A 15,719-nucleotide genomic window follows, 5' to 3' on the forward strand; every position below is an offset into this window, starting at 1 on the left:
CAGTTAGGTCAACATAAGGATTGCAGAGATAATCATGGGGTTCAGTTTGGTTCTCTGGCACAAGGTCAAAGACTGTGTCTTCCTGCTCAAGCCCCTCCCCCCAGGTAGGGTCGCCCTTATAAAGGCATCAAGGTCACCCGCGTGGTCCAGCCACTAGAGGGAGATGACTCAGAGAAACACAAAAATTACAAAATAAAATAAACTTTTCTCCTTCTTCATTCTGGCTCCTACACTCACTGTCGGAGCGTTGTTCCGGTGTGTGAGAGAGGGCGATTGGTTCACATCCCTGGATCTCAAGGATGCTTACTTCCACGTCCCTGTTCGGCAGGCGCACAGGAAATTTCTCCGCTTTGCCTTTATGGGGATGGTGTACGAGTACCAGTGTCTGCCGTTCGGCTATTCCCTGGCTCCGCGCACCTTCTCGAAGTGTGTGGAGACGGCGTTTGAACCGCTCAGGCGTCAGGGAAAGAGGATTCTCTTCTACCTAGACGACCTGAGCAATCTGTCCCATCTCAATACGAGGTGGGAAGCGTGCTTTCGTTTCTGCAAAACTTATTGGAAAAAGGTTTGGCCTTCTCCACTATCAATGTCTATGCGGCAGCTGTTTCGGCTGGCCATGCAGGCTGTGATGGTGGACCGATCTTCAGCCATCCACTGGTCAAGAGATTCTTGCGTGGGGCTAGATGGGTTAGGCCTGTTTCACGCGTGCTTACACCACACACGTTGGACTTGATTACCAGTCTTACTTTCAAATGAAAAACAGGCTAGGGGGGTTTTCTATTGGCTCGCCAATTGTCAGGTGGTTTTGTTTGCCAGTGTGGCACTCCCGCCGTTTTCTTCAAATAAGAAACGGCCGCGAGAGTCCCATTATTGGAGAGTCGGATTCCGTAGCTCCGCCCCCGGTGGTAGCGGACCTAATGGAAACCGTGTTGCTCTGGTTTTTCTTTTCCTTTTCATGGGTTCCATGAAGCACGGATTAGAGCCGGAGTCTTTAAAGACTCACTTTTTTCTCCCTTGATCATTGCCTTGCTTGATCTAGGAGGAATTCGTTTTTTATTAAGCTGTTGTGTTTTACACTTCCTTGGCTTTTTTGAGTCTTAATGTGCTCTGGTGACTTAGGTCGTTTTGACTGGGGTCCAGCAGGAGTACATTGATCAGGCTCCGCTCCCAGCTTCACCTTAGCCCATAAGGCGAAGCCTAGACGGCGTAGCCTACATGAAATAGAACGATAGTTATGTTATTATAACTCTAGTTCTATGATTGTAGGCGTAGCCGTCTAGTTTCCCACCTGCTGTACCCTCCAAATGCTGAAAGAAAAGCATGGAGGATGAGCGACGGTATACACCGCGTTATATAGACACGATACCGTGGGGAAATGTGGGCGTTGCCCACGCTGATAGGTGCATAGTTTGAATTTTTCACGGGACAAGCCCATAAGGCGTGGCCTAGACGGCTACGCCTACAATCATAAAACTAGAGTTATAATAACATAACTATCGTTAGGAAATCAGCAGCCCGCGATTGCAGCTCCTTTGATGTGAACGCGCACAGAGCGCATAGTTCAGAGCCGGACAATGATGTCGTAGTAAAGCCCTCAGGTCTACTCTGCATGTATTAAATGTGGCTAAACATCAACTGCACTGAAGTCATCATAACTTCATAAGTTCTCATTTTCAAATGATTCTGAATGCTATTATTTTTATTTGAAGCCGTGTCAGTCCTGACTGTGGGTCCTGACTGTTGTCCTCTGTGCATGGACATATTATAGAAAGGAAAGCGGACTACAAAATGGCGCCCCATTTATTCCTATTGAAAGTGCTCAATGGCGCAGGGGAACATCAAGGAGCTATTTGCTTCCGCATCATGGGAGCCTAGCCACGCCCTAGTTCATGACGTACCGGATCTTCTTCTTCTTCTTCTTTCGTGTTTATTGGCGGTTGGCAAACCAATATGGTGCATTACCGCCACCTACTGTTTGGTTTGGAGCTTTGATGGAGACGTACCGGATACATAAATATTCTTGTTTTGTAGCAGTTAGCATTGTAGCATCATAAGCGAGAGGTCTGAGCCATGGACCTATTAAAGAAAGGATAGCGGATTAATTACCACTCGAGACTAACACGAGAAGTTAACGGAGCCGTGCACTGAGCCCTCTCGGATGCCGGGCCGAAACATTTGTGTCACTACGAGCGATCGCAGTCGCATTGTTTACCGACCATGGAACAAGTTGTTGAAGCTGACCCCCCCCCCCCCCCCCATTCTCTATGTGTGATCTTTATATTACACTCCTCCTGCCAACAATTATTATTAAACAATTATTTATGTTATTATTTTAGATTAGTTTGCCCCTTTTTGACCGTATGAAGAAAAACTCCTTGTATATGCATTTACATTTTTATATTTTAAAACAAAAATCATAATTACCACTCGTTTTTTTATATATATTTTTCTGAAACGAGAATCAAATGACCAAATATATACACAGACCCATCAGCTGGTGTACCCAGGGAACTCACTGATTCAGTCAAGATGTTAGGAAGCAAAGGAGTCTGAAATGACCACATGGTACCATGGACCTATTATGTGTGGATGCAATAAATCAGACAGATATGATGGTGCCAGCCCCACGTCAGGTTTCAAAAGAAGTAATACTGAAACTGAATCTCAAACTTGATCCTGAAATGTATTTAGCATTAAATATTGTACAGGCAGAGGGCTGTGGTGAGGTGTGCAGGAAGACAAGATGGACAGGGATCTGAATGACAGAAATACAATTGTGGGAATTTTTTATTTCAACATTCAGAGGAAATCAGGCCTACTGTATGTAAATAAGATTAAAGATGTCTAGGATAGTATAACTGATAACTGTAAATGGCAGGTGTACATTGCTTTTGATGGAGCCATAATGTTATATTAATAATAATAAAATGCATTTTATCTATGGGCACCTTTCAGGCCACTTAAGCACACCTTAAATGTATAATTAATAAAAGATTTAAAACACTTGATTGTGGGGAGAGAGCCAGTGTCACGGATGGAATGTAGGAGAGTTCCAGAGACGGGGGGCTGTGCGGCTGAAAGCTCGGGGCCTCATGGATGACAGCTGTGCAGAAGGAGTGGTGAGGAGCATGGGGGAGGAAGAGCGAAGAGTACCGGTAGGGCTGTAGTTCTGGAGGAGGTCAGAGAAGTAAGGGGGGGCCATGTTATGGAGAGTTTAAAAATCAAGGAGGATAATTTCATACAGTACAAGTGACATGTAAATATATATGCAGTTTTGTGTTTGAACAATGGGTGGAGCATTAGCAAAGGAAATGCTTATACTTAATCACCTGGGGAGCTACAGGTGTGTTTTACCTTTATGTTTGTCACCTTTGTGAAAGAGCTGGAGTAACGGAATAAGATGCAGCTTGGCAGGGCGCTGAGAGGTGATGCATGAGGCATGATGGTGGCACGGCAGACAAGTAGAGGAGCATGATGGACTGGGATCTGATGAGGAAACAAAAAAGATTATCTAACTTAAGATAAAATACACTCTGAAGTTTCCAGTTTCTGCAAACAGAAGAGAAGGGGTTCAATGAAGGCTTTGTATGCATTAATAAGATAGACTGTGACAACAATCAATAACAAACAAAAAAATATAAAAGGCCCGTCTTAGTTTAAAGCCCACTCACCATGTCAAGGTGCAGGCCAAGAGTGGGAACATAGAACAAAGACTCACATCACAAACTCAGACAGTGACAACATGTAAAAAACATATAAATACATGAAACATGCATATAAATACAAGACCATAGATTCACATCACAAACTCAGACAGTCACAACATGTAAAAAACATATAAATACATGAAACATGCATATACATACGAGACGAAAGACTCACATCACAAACTCAGACAGTCACAACATGTAAAAAACATATAAATACATGAAACATGTATATAAATACAAGACCATAGACTCACATCACAAACTCTGACAGTCACAACATGTAAAAAACACATAAATACATGAAACATGCATATACATACGAGACCAAAGACTCACATCACAAACTCCATAGATATTTTTTTGTTTTTCTTGTTTTATCTTAAAACCAACATACACATAACATTAAGATAATAAGGGAAGAAAATAAAAATAATAATAGACAAAGCTTAACTCAACTTGCAAGTTAGTGATGGGCATAAATTTACATTTACAAAAATTACATGTGTGATGTGCTGTTCAAAAATAAATGTACTATTCAACTATGCCTTGTGCTCCGTTAGGCAAGCTCCAAGTCTACAATTGAACAATGTATTTTTACAGTTTTGAGTGCTTTGTGCCAACTTGTGCTCCGTCATGCAAGCTCCAAGTATTACACTGAACACCAAACTGTACAAATACAGATCTCATTGGCTGGAGGGTGGTTTGAGATATGCTCTACATGTTCCACTGTTGACAACAATTATCTTTTCTAAATCTTATTTACAATCTTTGCAAGGTTAAATTAAAATCTCATTGTATAACTTAGTTTTTGTTTCTATTTTTACATGGTTTAACTCCAATTGTTACAATTAGGGGTGCTTTTTTTTGTTGTTATTATGTATGTTTGGTATCTATCTATCTAACCTATCCTTCCCAGTAATGTGGTTTACTGGTGATGAAAATGGATGAGCTTTGTGAATTTATGTCTAACAGAGTCCTTATGCAGACTCTCTGTTGCCCGTCTTGCCAGATGGTTCATCCTTATCTTACAATATAAAGAGGATGCCATTTTAACCAGAAGATGTACGTGATTGTCGTCAACAGTGGTTTCGAACATGTGATTGTGCAGCTCTGGGAACAATGTCTTACGAGCACTGTATTTCAGTACTTGAGTGACAATGGCTGATGTTATACCATGTCCCTGGGGAGGTTTGCCGGAAGTTGTTCTCAAAAATCTCTGAAAGCAACGCTCCGGTTCCCTGCACACAGTAACTATCCCGGCAGATGGTTTTGCCAAACTTCCACGATTCTTCAAGAGAATGAAGGGATGTACGGTTGATGGAGAAAGAGCGTCAGCGCAAGGCATGCAGGTATGCCTTTCCTTTAGATTTTTGACCACAAAGCCAGCCATGTAGTTGATTGCAGCATCCTTGTAGTCGGACATGGTATCAACATTTGGGCAGAGCTGGTATTCATGGTCAGAAAGCTCCACAAGGTGCATCAAACCTGCGCAAGGTGTTCGCTGCAGCAGGTGTGAGATCCATGATGGTGGTATTATCACGTAGGATGCAGTTGCCTGTTCCTGTCTTGACTTGGGACTTCAAAAGAAGACGCTTGTAGGCAGCTGTAAACTGTCTTGATGTGGGATTGTTGTTGAATCCACCACGTGCTCTCTGACAGGAGAAGAACAGCTCAAGGTGATCTTGGCTCAGCTTGTAGGTGAGGAGGTAACGGCATGGTGCATTTGGAAGGAAAATATTCCATGCACTTGCGCAACTGGCAATAAAGCCAACTACACAAGTTTTTGTGTAGTTGGGGAAGGGCTTTGGACCCCTTCCCCAAAGGGTTCCTGCTATTAAGGACATCGAAGGCGGCATCAATGGTTCTCAGGAACTTCCCTGTCTCCTCGCACCCGCTGAACTGTGGAAGATGCAACTGTGTGTTACAGTACTCAAGAGCATCTGCTGCTGAACACCTGAGCTGCAAGCTTCACCATCTTCTGTTTCTCCCACCGTACATGAGCCATTTTTAACTTGTTTCCAAGTCGTAGTCCCTCCATCTCTTGAAGTTTATTCAACTCCTCAATGTATTTCCAACAGATTTCTCCATTTGGAGTTCGGAGTAAACGTCCGTCAGCCAATGTGTTTCTGAGCAGCTTCAACATATGGCAAACATCCAGCAGCACATGGACCAATTGTGTTGGATCAGCAGGATGTGCAAAAGAGGATCTCATGTTATTGACATCCAATGTTGCTCCCAGGGCTCTCAGCATGGAAAAGTGGCATGATGGTCCATCGCACGTCAAGGAGACTGTACAAACTCCGGTGGCATGGAGTCGATGAAGGCATTCCCTGATGATGTTGGCACGCTCTTCACCAGTCATTCCATTAATGAGGAAATAGGCAACAGGGATTTTCCAGGAGATTGTAGCCGTTGATGGCTACAACCATGAGGACCAAGGCATCTTTGGCTGGTGGTACACTGTCATCAACAGTGCCACAGCCAAGGTCCACATATCCATGGAATCTTCCAGCTGCATATTCCACGTGCTTTCGAATGGCCACTTCATCCAACATGAGAGCACACAGGGTCTCCTTTCCTTCAACTTTTCTGTTCTGCACATGACATGCAAGAGCAGAGAAGGCAGGCTTTGTAAAACCGGGATCCGCAGAAATGTGGCTGTACCACGTCCGGATGGTGTCAAGATGGGGCATTACAAGGTCAAAAACTTTACACACAAAACTATAAGCTTTGGCGGAATAGCAGTGCATAGTCATCGCATTCTGTAGCAAATGAACGCAACTCCTCCGACACTTTCGATCTTTTACCTTTCGCCCTTCTGGAGAGCAAGGTCTTATGGACTCCACTGAAGGAGTTCTCCAGCATCTCTGCACAGCCACTAAAAATTAGCAGCTTCTCTTTGAGAGAAGTGATGACCTGAGTTAGGCAGGAAACTTTTATCTTCAATTTCCTACTCTTCTGCTGCACCACAAGTTTTTTTCTAATGGATCCCAGTTTTTTTTCAGCCAGCCTTTTGAAGGATAGAGGAGATTTTACAACTGCATAATGATGCTCAGCACTGGTTGATGCTGTGGCTTCAGAAACATTAACCTGTACCTCAACAGCTTCATCAACAATACCTGTAACCTCTGTGGCTTCCGAAACATTAACCTGTACCTCATCATCAACAACAGCTGCAACACCTAAAAAGACTGGGCAGTAATTGTGTTCTTGATACACATTACTTACCTCTCCCCTTACCTTAGATGGTGATTCAGGCTTGCCGAAAAGGGTGGGGACCGCATGTGGTTTGAGTCTGCGTTTGATGGTGAAGCAGTCCTCTGTGAAATGCTGTACACATTTGGTACCCACTTCTTGCGGTTCATGTTTTTCACCCACTGGCGGAGCCTTTTCTTCTGTCGGAGCGGGAGCCAGTGGAGAAATTATGTCTATTACCTTCAAGGATATTTCAAAGTTATTGTAAAAAACAATAGGAAGGGATACTATCGTGTACTGAAAAAATATTATTAGTGAAATTTCAAGTTAACACACCCAATATTCACCTACTTTTTTTTTTTAAAATCCGGCCTCCTCTAAAAAGACACCTGTCTCTTGTTGTGCAAAGCACTTTGAGCTGCATTGTATGTCATGAAAGGTGCTAAATAAATAAAGTTAAGTAAAAGGACAATTCTGCTGCACATTTCATTTCATGTATTTAATAAAATAATCAGTGGAACAGAAATAAACAAATTCCATTCATATCCGAGTAATAACAGAACAATATAATAAAATATAATAAATGTCGTTTGCCCTTTCCATTGCTTTTAAGACACACGTGATGGCATTCTGGTACTCCCCCAATAGTTTGCAATGGCCATTAGTAGGCTATAATATTTAATTTAATCTGTAGGAGTCAGTGTGAACATTAAGGTTATCTTTTTGATCTTCAACGATCCAACAAATAAAATGTGAGATTGCAACAACAATATAGAATAGTGTGTATATCACAAATTGGTACATCACTTCAATCAAAAGTTTAAAACTGCATCACTAACATGATGGCTAAGGCTAACTTAGATCTAACTTTAAGCTAATGTTTACTAGTTAACTATTTTTTTAATTATTAATTATTAGTTTAGAAATGATCTTTCACATACCTGTAAAGTGCTATCTTGGATTCCGATCGATTCACGCAGTTGATAGCAACACAACCAGTCATTTTCGCATTGAATGATCGATGACTATCTTCTCAAGTGAGTTTGGTGGAAAGGCCGAAATGTTTGCATGATCATCTATTTATAGAGAACGGATCCATCCACCACTCTCACTGCTAGTTTCATATGCGCATCGTCGGCTCATCGAAATCGAAAAGGTACATTTTAAAGTTTCTTATGAGTTTTGCATGAAATATATTTCTTAATAGAAATCTATAATGTTAAATAATGTAAAACATTACAGCTCTCCAGAAATATTAAAGTAAGCTACCATTGGATGTCTACAGTGGATGTTTGCTGGGTACCTTAATCCTTTTTTCTTATATTTATATTGTAGCTATTGCAAATCAAATGGAAAAGACAAGGGCTGGACAACCCCTATTAAAAGTAAGTATTTAGCTTGACTAAGGAGAATATATTCACAGAACATCATTTTGTATTGTCTGTGTGTCCCCTAATATGACAAATGATTAGAATTACATGTTTACTAGGGCTGTAACAATACACAAACTCACGTTTCGGTTTGTATCATGATTTTTGACCCACAGTTCGATACATCCCACGATTTCTTTTTTATTTAAACAACAATATAACAATTAAATTAATGTAACATTTAATAACAAATAATTTGGAACACTGAACAGATTTGAACAGAAAGAATACTATTGAAGTATAGCTAAATTAATAAATAAATAACCAAAGATTGCAGTTGGAGGATGCTTGCAGGTAGGCAAAACCCTCAACTAGTTTGGTTGGTTTAGTCAAATATCCTATTAGCGCTTCTTATTAGACTATGTAGCTTAAATAATGAGGCCGTATAGAATGCAACATGTTTAATATCCTAACTTTCAATAGATGGGAAAAAACATGTACGTCGCAATAACGAGGCATAGTGTTACGAGTAGCGTAGGCCTATGTGTGCGCGAGAATGGCAGAGTGCGTGTGTGTGTGTGTGTGAGTGACGTCAGCGAGTGAGTGGACGAGCGAGGAGAGCGAGCGGTAGCGTTAGCGTCTAGTGAAGAGGCGAACGAGTCCGGTAGAATAAAGTAGGCCTACCCATCCTGTCAATAATCGGTGGCCGCTTCATTCCGACCTATAAGCAGACAAACTGCCGGGCAAATCACACAAAACAATAGAGACAGGGATCACAAAGGCAATTTTTTTCGTGCTTGGCCCACTCTGGATAAATGTCGTTGATATCGCATGAGGACTTCGACGGCTGTGGAGAAATGCAATCCTCCGTAGCCACGGAGAGCTGTCATCACAGAGAGGGCATCTGGTCGCATAATTACGGCATCGATAACGGCCTGCTTCCACCGGACGCGTTACGGCAACGTTACGGCTGCGGCACGTCTTGGCCGCGACTTTGCCCTGCTTGCATTTCCACCGGGCGCGTTACGGCAGCGCAACGCTGCCTTGCGAGCCAGCCGTATTCACGCGAGATCACGAGATCCCGCGATAATCCTAAACCTAATGTACTCACCTTCCACTCCCAAAACTACTGCAATTAAATGCCAGGCTTTGTCCTTTCTGACATTGTTCTTATAAAAAGGATGATTTGAGACCCTTTGATTGATTGACTGCTGACCTGGTGCCACCGGTCATGACGTAATAATGTTGGTGTTTTATTTATTGTGTTTTATTTTGAAAATTGAGCGGAATGCTCTATGGCTTTTACTTTTTCACTTCCTGCCCTGATCGATCTGCTCTGTTGAAATTGACGCGGTTGAGCAGCGGCTCGCGGCAAAAATAGGAATGCTACGGAATGATAGCGCTGCGGCGCGGCACGCCGCTCCTGGGACGCTGCTGAGACGTTCCGCAGCCGCGCCTGGTGGAAATGGTCTCATTGATTAGAATGGAACCCATCTGCTGCGGTGACCGCGGCCAAGACGTGCCGCAGCCGTAACGTTGCCGTAACGCGTCCGGTGGAATCCCGGTGTAAGAGGGGGCGGTGTCAGCAGACTATTATTTAGACAAATTATTAGCAAATTTCAATCGGACAATTTGACCGGAGAGTTAGAAGGGGCGTATCGCACTTCTGCCTTCTCACACCGCCAGACAGGTTCGTGGCTCTGAGAGTCGCGATTTCGGTTTCGATACGCGCGTTATGGTGCGGCCACACCAACCGCGTTACTCGCGTTGGATAACGCGAGTACCGCGCCTAACCTGACCCTTGACCAGTGTGTGGTCGTTCAACGCTTCCAACGCTTCAATGCGCCAACGCAGCTAGATGAGTCCATGTCCATGCAAGTGAACGGAGCGTTCCCTCTTCGTCATAACTATCAAACCAAACATCCTTCACATTCACCGAGCGAACATTATGAAAGTAAAATGCACAATTCTCGCTAAAAATGTTTCCATAAACGCATTTAATGGCGTAACTATGTAACTATTTCCACCCAGAATAAAGAAAGATGTCGGCCGTGGCTGCGCTGGAGTCCGAGGTAGGAAACCCAAACGCCGCCGTGTTTGGGTGCATGATAGAGCTTAGATCGGGTTAGATTAAATAATCTCGGATATAAATAACAATAATCGGGTTAAATAACTTCACATGGAGTGTCTGGTGTGTTTCCAGCAATCGCAGTGTTGATCAGCAGAGATATAGTCCGCCAAGACGTTGAGGTTGCTTAGCAACCAGAGACTCTGTCCATGCAAGTGAACGGAGCGTTCCATCTTCGTCATAACTATCAAACCAAACATCCTTCACATTCACCGAGCGAACATTATGAAAGTAAAATGCACATTTCTCGCTAGAAATGTTTCCATAAACGCATTTAATGGCGTAACTATGTTACTATTTCCACCCAGAATAAAGAAAGATGTCGGCCGTATGCTTCTGTGCAAGCTCAGTACTCTCTGCCAGTGACGTCGGGTCAAGCTCCACGCTGATTGGCTACCGCGGCTAAGCGTCACGCGTTGGAGCGTTGAAAGTTCAGTTTTCTGAACTCCGGGCGTTGGTGCGTTGGGCGCGTTACTGCGTTTACGTGCGTAATTACGTGCAACTGCCGCGTCTAACGCCCCGTGCCCACTACCTCCTTCAGTCAACGGACGTGGGAAGGCGTGGCTGACTGATGGGGGAGTAGTCTTTGCAGAGGCATCCGTCAGCCAATCAAATCGCTTCGCCGGGTTCTTCCCGCTACTTCCTGCTTGTTGCGATGCAAGATGACCCGCTTTCCCGCTTTCCAGTATCGTCAGAGCCCGAGTCGCGTCACAGTGCTTAAATTTGCAGACGCGATCTGATTGGATGACGGATCCGTCGCTGCCGAAAAAGTTGAACATTTTTCAACTTCTTGATTCAGCCGAAGGCTCCAACGCAACGGACGGATCCACAATGCATTGCGCGTCCGTCCCCATTAAAGTCAATGGGGATCACGCAACGGACGGAGGTAGTGGGCACGGGGCGTAACTCCCCCAACGCAACGCTTCAACGCGTGTTCCGCGCCTAGACCAATGGTTCCCTATGCAAAAATGCCGATTTTCAACGCCCCTAACGCGAGTAACGCGGTTGGTGTGGCCGTACCTTTACAGCCCTAATGTTTACTGAATTCATACAAATACTGCATATGACATAAGCTAATGACTGTATGAATAGGATATATTAAGCTATATTGTTCTATAAATTAACAGTCCCCTCGCTCTGTTACATGTATAGTAATCTGTGTTTTGTAATCTTTAGGGCCGGAAGTGTGGATTATCGGGGACAGCTACGTCCGCCGTGGAGAGGAGAGAGCCAGGGAAACCTGTGGCCCCCACCTTGGCCTAGAGGCCTCATCCCTTTCTTCCTGCAGTCCCTGAGAGGAAGAACAGCCCCGGATGTCCTGCTCATCCACTGTGGCGGCAACGACCTCGGACGCCTGGAGGGAGTTGAGGTTGTTGCCGCAATGAAGCAGGACCTGCAGTACCTCCACCGGCAGTTCCCAGCAATGCAGATCGTCTACTCTAACATCAACGAGGAAGCTAAACCACCCTAGGAAATGGGTGAACAGTGTGATGAACGCATTTGTTAGTGTAGAGCTAGGACGCAACAGCGTAGAGCATCATGGAATAAGGTTTAACTGCTATGGTTTATACTTAAAAGACAAGGTTCATTTCACCAATAGGGGAAATTACATTTTTTTAAAAAGCATTTCACAGTCTCTTAAAGCGATAATCCAGAGTGGGTGAGACTGACACTTTTAGGGCCAATGCCTTCAGCCTTCTCCACTCTGAATTGTAATTTCAACAGTTTTCAATACTGTAAAATATAATCCAGGTCCTCAATCTTTATTCGATGATGCTCTTCTCTGCGTATTTGATAAATCAGTAATTATAACCTTTTTGGTAATCATTTGTGTTTATCACACTGTTCATTCATTTCACTGTTCTTCCTCTCATTCCTTTCCTTACTTCTTCTTAACCTGTCTTTGTTTCCCCTTCCACTCTTCTGCCCCAGCCAAACAGCCAAAAAAAAGAAAAAAAAAGTGTTTTGTTAAAATATCGGGTGGGGGGGTCTTGTAATAAAAGCTTTTTTTATTATAACACTTGGTTCAAATCCTATTTCTTACACATGCAGCCATTTGGACACCATTCTATGATAGCTGATAACCAAGGTACACACTGTAATACTATAATCAAGAGGACATACAGGCAGTTCAAATAAAAAGAGATAGAACTTTATTGATCTGGAAACTTCATAAATATGTAAGATTGCCCCAAATAATACCATGGTAACATAGTAAACGTATGTAGGCCTAGAGAAATACAGTTCAATGTTATTGCTTAAGAAACAGATTCCTTCCAACTAACTATTTACGAAAAATGCAATCAATAATTTATATAAAAGTAAATGTTTACATATCGACCAGCAACGAAGTTGGAGTAGTTTACTCAAATAATGAATTGTAATACACCAACATTGTTAACTGTCATACATAGCTAACCCTAACGCCCCGTGCCCACTACCTCCGTCCGTTGACTGATCCCCATTGACTTTGAATGGGGACGGACGCACAATGCATTGTGGATCCGTCCGTTCCGTTGGAGCCTTCGGCTCCGTCAAGAAGTTGAAAAATGTTCAACTTTTTCGGCAGCGACGGATCCGTCATCCAATCCGATCACGTATTCAAAGTTAAGCACTGTGACGCGACTCGGGCTCTGACGATACTGGAAAGTGGTGTTGCATATTCTTGAAGAAAGTTGTCCAATCCCGGGTTGCTTTTAACTCACTTCATTTATTAAAGTCGTCGGCATGTTTCGGTATGGTAAATGGAGACTACGGAGGGAATTGTATCTAACACGTGTGAGAGGAAAATACCGTGATCTACTTCAAGCCCCCCGGGCTTAGGCCCGGGTGGCTATCTGCGCCGTCTACCTATTGATCTCTGCCCTGTTCACTCGACGTCCTTCGTACAGGACGTCAAGTGGGTGTGGCCTATGCAGTGGGCGTGGCCTAGTGGGCGTGGCCGGGGTGACGTTATGGCTTCGGCTTCTTCACTTAAATAAAGGTGAAGGGGGAGCAGCCTTCCATAAGGTCTTGCTCCCCTTGTGGCTATGTGAGGGTAACGCAGCTTATATGTTTGGTCCTACTTCCTAGTGGACAAGTGAGGGAAATACAGCTTGTGTACTTAAAATACGTAACAATCCCTCCTTGGTCATCTTAGATGACCATACAATAATATTTTAAATCATAAACACCATTTACCACACCGAAAACATAGTCAAAGTAGGATAATTCATCAACACCATCAACCGTGTGGGAATAACTCTATCGAATAGAGAAAAACCACTACGCGTCCCATAATACTGAAACGGTATTCACATTGTGGGTCTCATAGGAAATACAGGTCATTATTTAACAATACAACAACGAACATATATCTTGTTATCATACAATCATATGGTCAAACAGCACACAAACAAAAGTATCCATAGAAATCCTGAGCTAATACTTTTGGTTATGTGCAACAAGGTCATAACATTTTCAACATGTGCAAAAGTAAAGTAAAAATTGGTAGTCATAATACAATTTTAAAAATTCAAAATGATTGATAGGCTAGCATGGATTTGGGTGGTTCAGGTGATCTTCGTGTATTGGTGCGCTGTTAAATGTGGGTGGTTTTGGGCGTTGTTATTATCGTAGCCATTGTTTCTTCTGTCGCCGTCGGGCCTGTAATTCATGAACCCAAGACTCGTCCCTCCTTGTCAAGGGCTCAGCTCACAGAGAGGTTACTTTTACATCACGGGAGCCTCCAAACAGGTTTTCCGTCGTCGTCTTGTCAGCAACAGGTGGCCTGTAAACAACCGTCTCAAAGAAGATCAACAGTACCATTATCAATGCAGCGATTCAGAAATAACGGGTTGCACTCGCAACCAAGCAACACTACACAATAACAAACATAGCCTAGTATGGTTGTTTTAAAATTTGTTATTCAAGTAAATCTGGGATATTGATTATCTTATATACAGGCGATTCTACTAGAATAGTATAGGTGTTTGACTATTCTACATATTACAGCTGGATAGGGTCGGGCCCCTCAGGTGATTTATCGTTCACTTTCATCGGATCGTATCTGATCCCCATGTAAGCCTGAATGGCACTTGGCGCTTCTGTAGCGCCCACTGCTGTGGTGATCAGCAGATGCAGTAGCCCTCGTGCACAGGGAATACAACGGCAGCCGGTGACAATTAACACGGTCTCTGCATTTATTCCCGCGACGGGCACTTACTGGATCATGCCTTTCCACCTCCAAAACATTCTCCATCCATCCTGTGAAAGGGTCATTCATGCCGGAGTTCTCTGCCAATTCGAACCTGAGGGATTGTAATCCAGGCCACCACCCCATCCGGAGCCGATTCAAATCCTGCTGTTATTTGATCTCCTCATGTGACTGTTAGTCCTTGCTCGGCGGTGGTAGTTTGTAGGCTCCGGGTGTGTTTGCATCTGGTTCTGGAACTTTTGTTTCTATTGCAGAAATACAAACTCATGTACAGCAGTTAGTTGTTCAAAAACATATTTCCTTTAATACTAATTTTAATTGTTTTACAGGATCTACTTTGATTTAATTTCACACTACATCCCTCCTTGCGCATGCGCATGCGCATTGAATGACAACCATACCTAACAACGCCGTAGTGCAACCAAAAAGATATAAAAGGGAAATAACAATGTTGAAATTTGCATGTTCAATATCACTTCTGTGTTAACCGTATCTCATAATAACAGTTACCTTCTTCATACTACCCGATTGTCCTACACTAACTATGTATATTGGATGACCTAATCTTCATTTATTCCACCTATTGCTCGCAATTGATGTTGTCCACACTTTGTGTCACTCCTATGTACATCGCATACCACATCAAACGTGCATACGCCTTATTCTCTGCACAACATCCTATTGCGCCACCTTTTGCATACCACATCAAACGTGCATATGTCTTAGCAAAGTGAAGTAAAGTAAAACCCAGTTTTATCTTTACTTATTTTATAGCTATGCATGTCCCGGACACGTCCATTACTATTTCCAAAACAGTTTTTTTAGCTACGCAGGTCCCAGACCTAACTATACCATTACATGAACAGTATTTATTATTATAATTATCTAGTTTTCTGTTGGTCAACATCAAATCGATACATTAATTCAACCCTCTGACTTACCGACCCACTCGATTTCTCCCTGTGTGAGCCCGTGATTTGACAACTCTCCCGGGGCCTCCCCATGAGCCCCACCGTCACCACTCCCAGTGTGAGCCCGCGATTGTTAATTCTCCCGGAGCCTCCCATTGAGCCCCACCGTTACCACCTCAGAACACTGCAGGAACGATTATTCGATTAACG

The 15,719-nt window shown here is 43.3% G+C and overlaps 1 long non-coding RNA gene across 1 annotated transcript; it reads left to right on the forward strand.

Moving 5' to 3' along the window:
• Positions 1-7,717: 7,717 nt before the first annotated feature.
• On the forward strand, positions 7,718-12,384 carry LOC115560301 (uncharacterized). Its single transcript, XR_003979737.1, has 3 exons — positions 7,718-8,061; positions 8,241-8,290; positions 11,580-12,384. It is a non-coding gene; the product is annotated as an uncharacterized LOC115560301 (long non-coding RNA).
• Positions 12,385-15,719: the final 3,335 nt, after the last annotated feature.

Source organism: Gadus morhua, chromosome 2 (genome assembly GCF_902167405.1).
Source record: "Gadus morhua chromosome 2, gadMor3.0, whole genome shotgun sequence".
In the NCBI taxonomy this organism is placed as follows: Eukaryota; Metazoa; Chordata; class Actinopteri; order Gadiformes; family Gadidae; genus Gadus; species Gadus morhua.